At 41.4% G+C, this 14,379-nt stretch overlaps 1 pseudogene; it reads right to left on the bottom strand.

The window, feature by feature from the left end:
• Positions 1-1,407: 1,407 nt before the first annotated feature.
• LOC129356996 (transmembrane protein 176B-like) lies at positions 1,408-6,587 on the bottom strand (annotated as a pseudogene).
• Positions 6,588-14,379: the final 7,792 nt, after the last annotated feature.

Raw genomic sequence — 14,379 nt, 5'->3', positions numbered from 1 at the left:
ATTTACTTCACTTTGTTGAAAAATGTACTTCCAGGAGTCGCTCTGCTGTACATTTTACTTTCACTTGAGTAAAGACAAGTTGAAGAAGTGATACTCTTACTGCAGTACAACCTCTGGATGCTCTGCCCACCTGTAAGGGGCTAGACTAGTCAGACTAGTTAGACTAGAGAGACTAGTGAGACTAGTTAGACTAGAGAGACTAGTTAGACTAGAGAGACTAGTGAGACTAGTGAGACTAGAGAGACTAGAGAGACTAGTTAGACTAGTGAGACTAGTTAGACTAGAGAGACTAGTGAGACTAGAGAGACTAGAGGGACTAGTTAGACTAGTGAGACTAGTTAGACTAGAGAGACTAGTGAGACTAGTTAGACTAGAGAGACTAGTGAGACTAGTTAGAGCTCGTCTTATCTTACATCCTCGTTGTGTATCTCAGTTCTCCAGGTTCTGCTGATGATCTATTATTCTAGTCAGGTGTGGTGCAGCAGAGGAACATCTGAAAGTTGCCTTTGAGGACAAACAGTTTGATGTTGACTTTCAGAATGAATTCATCACCAATTTTAAATTTACAACCATGTTTTGACCCAGCGGATCCAGTTTGAACATATTTCCTGTTGGGAACCTCTGCATTAATCATTAATTTTATGTAATTATTGCATCAGACACAAAATGGATTTAGATTGAGATTAAATTTCTGAGGGAATCAGATCGCACTGGATTTTCTATGTGAATAACGGGAGATGGGATGTTGATCAATCACATCGTTAGAAACAAAATCATCTGGAAATAAAACAGCAAGAATGAGTTCAGAAGAGACCAATTGTCACGTTTCAAATCTTTTACTGCAGAGAGCACAAGTTGTGGGTCAAAACAGTTTTAACAACAGAAAAATCCAGGAAGTATTCACGCTTACTTATTTCTGTTCCAGCCGGATGTAAAATTGTATTAATCTCTATCCTCACAATTCAAATACTTCATTACAACAATTTGGAAACATGGTTTGAAATTTTTGCAAATTTGTTAAAAATTCATTTAATGTGTATTGTGATAGGTAGTAATAAACCGACTACAAATCTGATAACTGCAACAATCAGAGCCTATTATGACGTCTTCCACACATTCATGAAAAGGGTTTTAAATAATTCCCAGAAACTTTAAAGAAAAATGCTTCACGTTAATTTTTGACTTAATTTCCTTGAATTACCTTAACTCTGTCAAATATTTACTTAAAGCTTTTTAAGCAACAGGTAAGGAGACAAAAAGTCTCTCCATAACGCAACGTGACCTAAAATATGAAAACATGCAGCAAAGGATCATTTCCATGCATTTATTTTTATGATGCAGTGGTGAAAATTTGTAATTACAACAAAAAAAAATCTCATGCAGTACATGATTGAATATTTGCTGATATCAGAATACAAAAGGAACAAAAAAAATGTAATGATCAAGAAAATAAAAGTAAAATGATTTGGTATTTAATACAAAAGTGCAGGAGACAATAGAAAAAGCATAAATTGCATTTTAAAAAATCCCACAAGCTGCTTATAAGTGATTCATGTAGATATTAACCCTGTGAGTGGGATGAAATGCAGGATTAATCTTTACAGGAAGTGAAAGACGTTTAGACTGCAGGGTTGTGGTGATTTCCTCCAGCAGAGGCTTGAAATGCTCCGGCTCCTCAGAGGTCTGCAGGAGGAAAGAAACACGCTGAGTGAAAAAATGAAGTGAAACATTAAAGAACAGGTGACTCACTGGTTTTGAGAAATCACTGCTTAGAGAAGAAAATGTCTGTAATTCGGCCTTTTGGGAAACTTTTCAAGAGAAGCTGTTTCATGTCTGAAAGGTTTGAGATTTTACACAGAAAGTTAATCTGATTCCTTTAGATCATAAAGTAAATAAGACCTGGATTAAAAGTCTGAACAGGAAACAACGAGGTTATAATAGTGGAGCTGGAGTCATGCCCAACACTCACAGTTTGGTGTATTTTATTCAAAAGAAAACTAGATTTATGTTTTTATTTAATGTATTCACAGTGAACAACGAAAGCTGCAATATTAGGACAATATCGTTTCAATCAATATGTTTTAATATATGCCAATAATGAACCAGCAGGAAATTTGGTTTGATTTGTCAGTAAATGATAAGCAGGTATTAAATGCATGGGAACCTCAGGCAGAATAAATGTGAAGATGTTTGCTAATGAATAAACCTCAGTCCAATGTGCTACTTGTGCTACAAAGACCCGTCTGATTGGTCTCCAGCCCGCCCTCTGTTCCCCTCAATGTGTGCCATGGCAGCCGCTTAGGTCATGTTTCAACATGAGTTGCTATAAAACCTCCTGAAACGAGTCAAGCCTGTAGGACAGGTCCATTGTGTTGTTTTATGGATGACTAGACATGTAAAATGACCCAAGGGGAGAATAACGTTCGTCTATGTTGGTAAAGTAAACCTTTGTCTTTTGTTCGTTCCGCTTCGTTTTTATTCCCCAACTGGGGAATAAAAACAAACATTAGCAAACATAAGTATTCATCTACAAAATGACTAATTAGATAAGAGAACAGTCAACAATGGAAACACAATAAAACAGGAACATTAAAATGGAGTTGTGTCACAACAACAAAGAAGTATAACAATACTTATTTTTCTTTAACTCTTGACAATTATTTTCTGTTTTGTTATAATTTTTCGCTTTCTCTCACATGTAATAATCTGAGGTAACAGACATTTTGGGTTGAAGTGGGGAGGAGAGGGAGCGAAAAAAGCCACAACAATTCCTTGATAAATAAAATGTCAGACCAGTAAGGATTCATCTGATTGGATCCGTGACCCGGGCGTTCGTAAAGGCAGCATGCGTGGGATTTTTCCAATCCATGTTAAGAACTGAAGAAACCTTTCGGTTGAATGGCGGGAAAAATCCTGTGGTTTCTACCTCGGATGGTCAGAATCTAAACCATCGTTTATGACATGGTGAGTTATCCTGCAGGAAGTAGCCGTCGCTGTGGTCATAAAGGGATGGGCCTGGTCAGCAACGATACTCAGGAAGGCTGTGGCGTTCACACGATGCTCTGTTGGTTCTAATGGGCCCAAAGTGTTTCCAGGAAAATATCTCCCCACCGTTACACCATCACCATCATGTTTCCTCTTTTTCTGACCATTCTCTGTAAACTACTGTCATGAGATTAGCTGATTCGACATTTGCGTTAATGAGCAGCTGGACAGGAGTATCTAATAAAGTGACCAGTGAGAGAATATCCACCATTACAGAATCATCTTCTGAATTGATTGGTCATTTAAATTTGTAAAACTAAGTTAAACATTTAAGCCAGAGGCTTATTCTATCCAAAAACTGATTTAGCACGACTCTTCGAAACAAAACAGCTCACCTGTTTTTGTTTGTTGCTCAGAGCTATGATGCCCAGCACGGCGGAGCTGATGGCGACGCAGAGCTCCACCACCGACAGGACAATCAGGACCCCAGTAATGCTCCGCAGAAGCATCTGCAGAACAAACAGCTCCATAAACCATTTGTTTAATAGATGTAGACTATCCTCCTTAAATCATTTACTTTGTTTATAAAATGATGCTGTTACATCTGTGTTGCTGTTAAGAAACTAAGAAAACAAAAACAACTCAAAGAGGTGATTTGAAGCAAGACGTTGAAATCATTTTTCAATATGTGGCCACACAAGCAAATTATAGTTGGTTTCAATGTGCAATTCATAGTTCTCATGTGATGTCACACTTCTGGGAACGTTGTAGCCGGCAGCCATCTTGGTAGGTATCCGTCGCAAGAGTTGCTGTGACAACAATAAACAAGCCACAAGCTTGAACCTTGTAGATTATTACTATCTAATTTTTAAACAATGTAAGTTCATTAACAATTTTTGTGTACTCCACTGTCTTTTTGTTGGTCTGGAAGCCATGGCTCAGATACGCTTTGCACTGCGCTTGCCTACCAAGATGGCGGCTCAGTGGCTCAGATCACTTCTGGTTCAGACTTGTAGGAACTACGTATAATTAGATCTGTAGACGTCACTAAATCACACATGTTTAAAGTTCCAATTGGCTGCCTAATAGCAGATATCTTTTTCTTCACTAAGCCTACATTTACACGCTGCCTCCAAAGTTTCTGGTGATAATTGGGGAAAAGTTCCACGTTTAGACGCCGCCACCAAAACGCCACGAGTCAGCTGAAGTTGTCATGCCAAGCCAAAAGGTGGCTGTTATTTCAGCATGTCATTGAATGCGCCTGCAGTTTTGACCCTTAGCTTCCTCTTCATTGTAGTTTCCCTTCTCCAAAGTGCTGGATTGCAACAGAAATGTTACGATTAAACTGCAGAGCAGGCCTAACATAAATAACCCAACAGTCATAAACCTGGTCAGCTTAAGAACAAACGTCCATCTTCAAAGATGGAATCATCTCTAAAGCTCATCATAATCAAGACAAATATAGATATTTCTGTCTTACCTGGATCATTGCTTTGCTCTCCAAGCATTTCTCCTTAACGTAAGCGGAGGGTGGACTTGGCCTGGGGTAAGAGTAGTAGTCGTATTTGGGCCCGTCTTCACAGGAAAACCATACATATATATCACCCTCAAATATACTGTAGAGCACAATGGCAGCCATGGCAAGAGCACCACCAACCAGGTTGACAGTCACATTGAGGACGACCTGAAATAGAAGAATAACTTCATCTACTAACATGACCATTAATTTGATCAAAGTTGGAAAAGATCTAAGGATAAATGCTGATGATCCTGAGGAAACACCAGATAGTTAAAATCACTCACCAGACATGGACTTGGATACTTCTCAGTTAAAATGCACATGATACCAAACACAGTGAACTGGAAAAAAGAAAAAAACAAATATTCTGTGTAAAAGTGAATAAATGGCTGAGGGTCACTTGGCTCCATGTAACCATTGGTTTCTCTGTGTCCCTCCCCGCCGTGCACACAACCAGTGGAGTTCACTGCTTACTAAAAAATGAGTTCTGATAACACCAAGGCACCAGCATGGTGTTTAGCAGAAGCTAAAATGCTAACTTCAATTCAAATTACATCTACCCTTAAAAGCAGTTTGTTCACCAATTTAATTTTGAGTTTATAATTTACACGTTCAATAATGCGTTGGAGAGTTGGAGCTTCTTAAAGAGACAGAGGCCCATTTCAAAGTGACAAACTGCAAAGTCAAATTTATTTTGAGTTATGTTTGCTAAATACAGCATTATTATCATAACCGCTGATTGTAACATAGTTACCTGATTATGCCGTAAAATGGAACTATGTGACTGTAAAATACATAATACTGTGAGGCTCCGACTTTAAGGCTCCGACGATTAACAATTAATGCTGATAATCAGCAGTTTGCTCACCAGAGATCCCATCCAGTAGGGAAAGTAGCTGTTCCAGTAAAAGTAAGGAGAAATGTAAGACAGGTGGATGATGGCCCAAGGCCAATGTTAAGCAGCCCGATCATCATGTGGACGGCCTGCAAGGGAAAACAAGAAGCAGACACCTGTGGTCAAACCTGGCATCATCATTATTATTTTTTACAATCAACTTAATGAGCTTCGATAAAGACGCAGCAAACAGCAAAAACTCATAGAAAACATGTCTAATTAGAGCAAGAGCAGTTTAAATTTTTATTAAAATGAGAGAGAAGTCTGCAGCTCACCGCGAGGACGGACAGAGACGTCTTCAGCACCGCCCCCAGCGGCCGGGACACGGAGCAGCACACCGGCTGTAGCAAAGAGTCTTCAGGATCTGGCACAGTGGAGGCCAGCGACTGTCAGGGTCAGAGGTCAGCGTGAACACGGTGACCCCGTCGGTCCTGCTCATGGTCACAGACATCTTCCTGGTCCTGGAAGCTGACAGACATTTAAATGTGTTATTGGTCATTTTAACAAGTTAATAAAATAAGATGCATTAAAAGTATTTGTAGCTGTTGGATTTTCTCGCCGGTGTGATTCTGCTGTTAATTCTGATTTTATTTGTAGTTTTTTTTTTTTTTTTTTTTTAGGGCAGAAGGACACGATCAGCTGAAAAATAAAAACAAAACCTGGTTCTAAAAATACTTTATTAATATAATTCAAAGTCAATACTCTGGGTCTGAACTGCTGGTGTTTCAATCTGTCTCAAAAATTAAACCCCAAACTGATTCTGAGAAAAAGCAAATTCAGGCCTGGACTTTGACTGGCCATCCTAAAGGACCAGGCTATGTGGAAAGAAAATCGGAAAAAAATAGTTTCTGTCTGACAAGTAAAACAATAAATAAATAAATTACTCAAAATAGCGGTTGCCTGTTATATGTTCTTTAACATCAGTTTTAAAGTAAATAAACCGAAGTGTCCAAATTAAAAAAGCTTTCTTTTAGCAGTCGATCAGATCCGGATTTAAGTTTCGTCCTAACAACTAAAGCTGCAGCCAGACCCGGTCCACTGCGGCAGAACTTTGGTTCTGGTTCTTCCTGTTATTTCCACTGCAACTTCAGGCATTTCAGTAAAACAACCTACCTGTTAGAGTCCGAAGCAAAGTGAGAAACAAAACCTGAGATTCAGTTAGTGTCACTGTCTTCCGGGATACCGGGATAGATCAATCTGTCCCGGAAGCGGAAAAAAAAATTGTAAATATTAAAATCATTTGCGCATGAGCTGATTTATGTTTGTTTCTTTTGTATTCCATTGTAAATGTAAAAATAGTTTTTGATTTGAGGAGAGTAACAGAGTCACGGATAGATAGACTCTTTCTTCAGAGCTTCATTATTATGAATTTACAGAAATAGAAACCAGGAAAAGTTTTAATCAAGTGTATCAAATGTTTCTTTGTTGTTTACAAAGAAGTGATCAGAATAAAATAACTAAACTCAGTTTAGTGTATGTGGTATTTCTTGAGGAGTAATATTAGATTATAATATACATTTATGTTGTTGGGTTTTTTTTTAGTTTTTGGTGTCATAAACTCCAGGCGTTCATTGTTCCAACGTGAACAGAACACTTCTTCCCACAAGGTGGCGGTAGTGGGACGGAACCAGAACAGAAGGATCACAGTTTCAGACTCAACGGATCAGAAATGTTCAGTGATGCAGGAAATCCTTAAAAATGTTTCAATATCTCTGATATAAACATATGAAAACAAATAATCTGGAATGTGTTTGATTCAGGAACATCTTGGTAGTTTTAAGGGAGTGAAAGAAAACATTATGGTCACCAGTATTTGGGTTTTCTTTATGAACAGAATAACTTAGAAAGTGTAGAGAAACTGATAAAAGTCAAGTTGTAAAGGGGTTTAAATAGAAAAAGATACTTTCGCCGTTAGTAATCTACAGGCTGAGAAAATGAGTTGTTTAGGCGGCAAATTGATAACAATTTAATTCAGATACAAAATATATTGTCATATTTCTATTTTATTAGGCCCGAGCAGCTAAGCGCTGCGAAGGCCTATTGTTTTCCTACTGTTTCTTATTAGGCCCGAGCAGCTAAGCGCTGCGAAGGCCTATTGTATCTGTACTGTTTATTATTATTATTATTATTATTAGGCCCGAGCAGCTAAGCGCTGCGAAGGCCTATTGTTTCTGTACTGTTTCTTATTATTAGGCCCGAGCAGCTAAGCGCTGCGAAGGCCTATTGTATCTGTACTGTTTATTATTATTATTATTATTAGGCCCGAGCAGCTAAGCGCTGCGAAGGCCTATTGTTTTCCTACTGTTTCTTATTATTAGGCCCGAGCAGCTAAGCGCTGCGAAGGCCTATTGTTTCTGTACTGTTTCTTATTATTAGGCCCGAGCAGCTAAGCGCTGCGAAGGCCTATTGTTTCTGTACTGTTTCTTATTATTATTAGGCCCGAGCAGCTAAGCGCTGCGAAGGCCTATTGTTTTCCTACTGTTTCTTATTATTATTATTATTATTCTGCCCCCCTAAAGAGGGGCCTTTTTGGGGGCTTTATCATTTTCAAAAACTCACCAAACTTGGCGGACACGTAAAGGGAGTTTCAAAATTTTGTATTTTATGGTCATTGCAAAAATCCCATAAAAATGGCTCAATAGCGCCACCTAGAAATTTTCAAAGGACCCTTTGCTATTCACTTACTTTATCCTAGAGACATGAAATTTGGGACACTTGTAGAGCTTCCCAAGATGCTCAAAATTTACAATTAATGTCATAGTGCAAGTATCACAGGAAGTCAGCCATTTTGGATTGAAGGTCCAATTTTGGGGCCATTTTTGCCGTTTACAGCCTTCGTCTTTGATCGAACTCCTCCTAGGGATTTCGATTGATCGGCTTCAAACTCGGTCAGTCTGTTCATAAGGCATGTCCCATCTAAAGTTATCAAAACGGTGAGTTTTTGAGTATGCTGAAGGGGGGTTAGCAGGGGTCAAAGTTCACCTACTCGCCATAAAAAAATAAACTGCTATATCTCCTACACAGAAACTCACAGAGGCACCAAAGTTTCTGTGATTGATCATTATCGGGTCTCCTACAATACCCTATGGTCGAATGATGACATCACTTAGGCCACGCCCCATGAGAACAGGAAGTGTAATGTTTTACTGTGGACGGTCGCTATATGACCCCTTAGACCTCATCAACATGAAACTGTGCCCAGACACAGAAGACATGTTGGTGTATTGAGGATTCCAACCCCGAACAGATTCGATGGAGCAGGTGGGCGTGGCGGCGTGGCGAAGTGACCTCTAACGCCATCGCCATACGTTTGGCTCTCAATTCCACATTTTCGGATCCAGCTGCTCCAAACTCACAAGGATGGATCGCCATCAACTCCCCGACAGGAATCCATCACAATATTTGTGGGGCGTGGCCTAATTTCTCTATAGCGCCCCCTAGAAAATTTTAAATGATCAGCCCCAAGCCATGCTTTAACCTACAATTACGAAACGTTGTACACATGTGTACCTTGTCAGGACTTACAAAAAAGTCTCTTGGAGCCATGGTCTAAACCCCACAGGAAGTCGGCCATTTTAGATTGAAGTTCAGATTTTGACCCCATTTTTGCCGTTTACAGCCTCCGTATTTGATCGAACTCCTCCTAGGGATTTTGATTGATCGTCTTCAAACTCGGTCAGTCCGTTAATAAGGCATGTCCCATCTGAAGTTATCAAAACGGTGAGTTTTTGAGAATGCTGAAAGGGGGTTAGCAGGGGTCAAAGTTCACCTACACGCCATAAAAACATAAACTGCTATATTTCCTACACAGAAACTCACAGAGGCACCAAAGTTACTGTGATTGATCATCATCGTTTGTCCTACAATACCCTATGGTCGAATGATGACATCACTTAGGCCACGCCCCCTGAGAAAAGGAAGTGTCATGTTTTACTCTGAACGGTCGCTATCTGACCCCTTTGACCTCATCAACATGAAACTGTGCCCAGACACAGAAGACATGTTGGTGTGTTGAGGATTCCAACCCCGACCAGCTTCGATGGAGCAGCTGGGCGTGGCGGCGTGGCGAAGTGACCTGTAACGCCATCGCCATACGTTTGGCTCTCAATTCCACATTTTTGGGCGCAGCTGCTCCAAACTCACAAGGATGGATCTTCATCCACTCCCCGACAGGAATCCATCACAATATTTGTAGGGTGTGGCCTAATTTCTCTATAGCGCCCCCTAGAAAATTTTAAATGATCAGCCCCAAGTCATGCTTTAGCCTACAATTACGAAACTTTGTACACGTGTGTACCATGTCAGGACTTACAAAAAAGTCTCTTGGAGCCATGGTCTAAACCCCACAGGAAGTCGGCCATTTTAGATTGAAGTTCAGATTTTGATCCTATTTTTGGTGTTTATAAACCATTTCAGTAATTCGCCACTTGGGGTCAGTATTGCTCCACAAATGAAACAGCAGATAAACAGGATGAAGAACAATATCAGTATTTCGCCAGTAGGTGTCAGTGTTCCTCCACCGATGATAAACAGATCCATGGGCGGATGGGCGCGAAAACTTTGTGAGAGCGTTGCCATGAAATTTCTAAAAGGATAGAAATGTCTCAGATAATTTTTGTTGAATTAAATCATGCAGTAAATGTAGCGTTTTCTTACTTCTTACAAACCATTTCAGTAATTCGCCACTCTGAGTAAGAATTACTCCAACAATGAAATAGAGTGCTTTAGAAACACAGCTGAAAATGATGAAAAATTACGAACTGTAGTACTTCGCCATGTGCATATGATCGGCTGTAAATTACACGTGGATCTTCCGACTGACGCCAAATTGGATACGTATGACCTTTGTTGACCTCTAAAGAGAACAACAGCATTGAAATATATTTTGGCTCCACTGCGCGTCCTACATTAATCCGCCAGCTATATTTCCTCGCTAAACCAATGAATCTGCACCACATTTTTTTGCATCGTCAAGGAGCGCCTCCAAACGCATCAGTGCGTACCGCCTGGTGGACGGGCGTGGAAACTGCGCAACAACTTCTGTGTTAGCACGTGGCCAGCGTTGATGGAAACTGAGCAACAGCTTCCGCGGTGCGGGCGGAGGAGCTGAAAACTGCGTGAGAGCTTCTGTGGTGGCTGACGTGAGGCGACGGTTGCTAGTACCCCGCGGTGGCAATAGGCCGGAGCGGCGCTTGGCTGCGAGGGCCGTTCGAGGCTGCTTGCAGCTTTAATTATTATTATTATTATTATTATTACGATTCTCCCTCCAAATGAATTGGCTTTTTGGGGGCTTTATCATATTCAAAAACTCACCAAACTTGGCGGAGGCCTCAAGCCTGTTTAAAATTTACGTATTTTAAAGTCATCGCAAAAATTCCACAAGAAATGGCTCAATAGCGCCACCTAGAATTTTTCAAAGGACCCTTTGCTATTCACTTACTTCATTGTAGAGACATGAAATTTGGTACACTTGTAGAGCTTCCCAAGATGCTCAAAATTTACAATTAATGTAATAGTGCAAGTATCACAGGAAGTCGGCCATTTTGAATTGAAGGTCCAATGTTGAGGCCATTTTTGCCGTTTACAGCCTTGGTATTTCATCGAACTCCTCCTAGGGATTTTGATTGATCGGCTTCAAACTCGGTCAGTCTGTTCATAAGGCATGTCCCATCTAAAGTTATCAAAACGGTGAGTTTTTGAGTATGCTGAAGGGGGGTTAGCAGGGGTCAAAGTTCACCTACTCGCCATAAAAAAAATAAACTGCTATATCTCCTACACAGAAACTCACAGAGGCACCAAAGTTTCTGTGATTGATCATCATCGGGTGTCCTACAATACCCTATGGTCGAATGATGACATCACTTAGGCCACGCCCCATGAGAACAGGAAGTGTAATGTTTTACTGTGGACCGTCGCTATCTGACCCCTTTGACCTCATCAACATGAAACTGTGCCCAGACACAGAAGACATGTTGGTGTATTGAGGATTCCAACCCCGACCAGATTCGATGGAGCAGGTGGGCGTGGCGGCGTGGCGAAGTGACCTCTAACGCCATCGCCATACGTTTGGCTCTCAATTCCACATTTTTGGGCCCAGCTGCTCCAAACTCACAAGGATGGATCCTCATCCACTCCCCGACAGGAATCCATCACAATATTTGGTGGGCGTGGCCTAATTTCTCTATAGCGCCCCCTAGAAAACTTTAAATTATCAGCCCCAAGCCATGCTTTAATCTACAAATACCAAACTTTGTACACATGTGTATCATGTCAGGACTTACAAAAAAGTCTCTTGGAGCCATGGTCTAAACCCCACAGGAAGTCGGCCATTTTAGATTGAAGTTCAGATTTTGACCCCATTTTTGCCGTTTACAGCCTCCGTATTTGATCGAACTCCTCCTAGGGATTTCGATTGATCGGCTTCAAACTCGGTCAGTCTGCTCATAAGGCATGTCCCATCTAAAGTTATCAAAACGGTGAGTTTTTGAGAATGTTGAAGGGGGGTTAGCAGGGGTCAAAGTTCACCTACTCGCCGTAAAAAAATAAACTGCTATATCTCCTACACAGAAACTCACAGAGGCACCAAAGTTTCTGTGATTGATCATCATCGGGTGTCCTACAATACCCTATGGTCGAATGATGACATCACTTAGGCCACGCCCCTGAGAAAAGGAAGTGTCATGTTTTACTTTGAACGGTCGCTATCTGACCCCTTTGACCTCATCAACATGAAACTGTGCCCAGACACAGAAGACATGTTGGTGTGTTGAGGATTCCAACCCCGACCAGCGTCGATGGAGCAGCTGGGCGTGGCGGCGTGGCGAAGTGACCTGTAACGACATCGCCATACGTTTGGCTCTCAATTCCACATTTTTGGGCGCAGCTGCTCCAAACTCACAAGGATGGATCTTCATCCACTCCCCGACAGGAATCCATCACAATATTTGTAGGGTGTGGCCTAATTTCTCTATAGCGCCCCCTAGAAAATTTTAAATGATCAGCCCCAAGCCATGCTTTAGCCTACAATTACGAAACTTTGTACACGTGTGTACCATGTCAGGACTTACAAAAAAGTCTCTTGGAGCCATGGTCTAAACCCCAGAGGAAGTCGGCCATTTTAGATTGAAGTTCAGATTTTGATCCTATTTTTGGTGTTTATAAACCATTTCAGTAATTCGCCACTTGGGGTCAGTATTGCTCCACAAATGAAACAGCAGATAAACAGGATGAAGAACAATATCAGTATTTCGCCAGTAGGTGTCAGTGTTCCTCCACCAATGACAAACAGATCCATGGGCGGATGGGCGCGAAAACTTTGTGAGAGCGTTGCCATGAAATTTCTAAAAGGATAGAAATGTCTCAGATAATTTTTGTTGAATTAAATCATGCAGTAAATGTAGCGTTTTCTTACTTCTTACAAACCATTTCAGTAATTCGCCACTCTGAGTAAGAATTACTCCAACAATGAAATAGAGTGCTTTAGAAACACAGCTGAAAATGATGAAAAATGACGAACTGTAGTACTTCGCCATGTGCATATGATCTGCTGTAAATGACACGTGGATCTTCCGACCGACGCCAAATTGGATACGTATGACCTTTGTTGCCCTCTAAAGAGAACAACAGCATTGAAATATATTTTGGCTCCACTGCGCGTCCTACATTAATCCGCCAGTTATATTTCCTCGCTAAACCAATGAATCTGCACCACATTTTTTGCATCGTCAAGGAGCGCCTCCAACGCATCAGTGCGTACCGCCTGGTGGACGGGCGTGGAAACTGCGCAACAACTTCTGTGTTAGCACGTAGCCAGCGTTGATGGAAACTGAGCAACAGCTTCCGCGGTGCGGGCGGAGGCGCTGAAAACTGCGTGAGAGCTTCTGTGGTGGCTGGCGTGAGGCGGCGGTTGCTCGTACCCCGCGGTGGCAATAGGCCGGAGCGGCGCTTGGCTGCGAGGGCCGTTCGAGGCTGCTTGCAGCTTTAATTAGGCCCGAGCAGCTAAGCGCTGCGAAGGCCTATTGTTTCTGTACTGTTTCTTATTATTATTATTATTATTATTATTATTATTATTACGATTCTCCCTCCAAATGAATTGGCTTTTTGGGGGCTTTATCATATTCAAAAACTCACCAAACTTGGCGGAGGCCTTAAGCCTGTTTCAAATTTACGTATTTTAAAGTCGTCGCAAAAATTCCACAAGAAATGGCTCAATAGCGCCACCTAGAAATTTTCAAAGGACCCTTTGCTATTCACTTACTTCATCGTAGAGACATGAAATTTGGTACACTTGTAGAGCTCCCCAAGATGCTCAAAATTTACAATTAATGTCATAGTGCAAGTATCACAGGAAGTCAGCCATTTTGGATTGAAGGTCAAATTTTCACCACATTTTTGCCGTTTACAGCCTTCGTATTTGATCGAACTCCTCCTAGGGATTTCCATTGATCGGCTTCAAACTCGGTCAGTCTGTTCATAAAGCATGTCCCATCTAAAGTTATCAAAACTGTGAGTTTTTGAGTATGCTGAGGGGGGTTAGCAGGGGTCAAAGTTCACCTACTCGCCATAAAAAAATAAACTGCTATATCTCCTACACAGAAATGCACAGAGGCACCAAAGTTACTGTGATTGATCATCATCGGCTGCCCTACAATACCCTCTGGTCGAATGATGACATCACTTAGGCCACGCCCCCTGAGAACAGGAAGTGTAATGTTTTACTGTGGACGGTCGCTATCTGATCCCTTTGACCTCATCAACATGAAACTGTGCCCAGACACAGAAAACATGTTGGTGTATTGAGGATTCCAACCCCGACCAGCTTTGATGGAGCAGGTGGGCGTGGCGGCGTGGCGAAGTGACCTGTAACGCCATCGCCATACGTTTGGCTCTCAATTCCACATTTTTGGGCGCAGCTGCTCCAATTTCACAAAGATGGACCCTCATCTACTCCCCGACAGGAATCCATCACAATATTTGGTGG

Source organism: Poeciliopsis prolifica, unplaced genomic scaffold (genome assembly GCF_027474105.1).
Source record: "Poeciliopsis prolifica strain line A6 unplaced genomic scaffold, Auburn_PproV2 SCAFFOLD216, whole genome shotgun sequence".
Taxonomy (NCBI): domain Eukaryota; kingdom Metazoa; phylum Chordata; class Actinopteri; order Cyprinodontiformes; family Poeciliidae; genus Poeciliopsis; species Poeciliopsis prolifica.
Note: the sequence above shows the minus strand (reverse complement) of the source record. Positions and strands in the feature narration are given on the sequence as shown.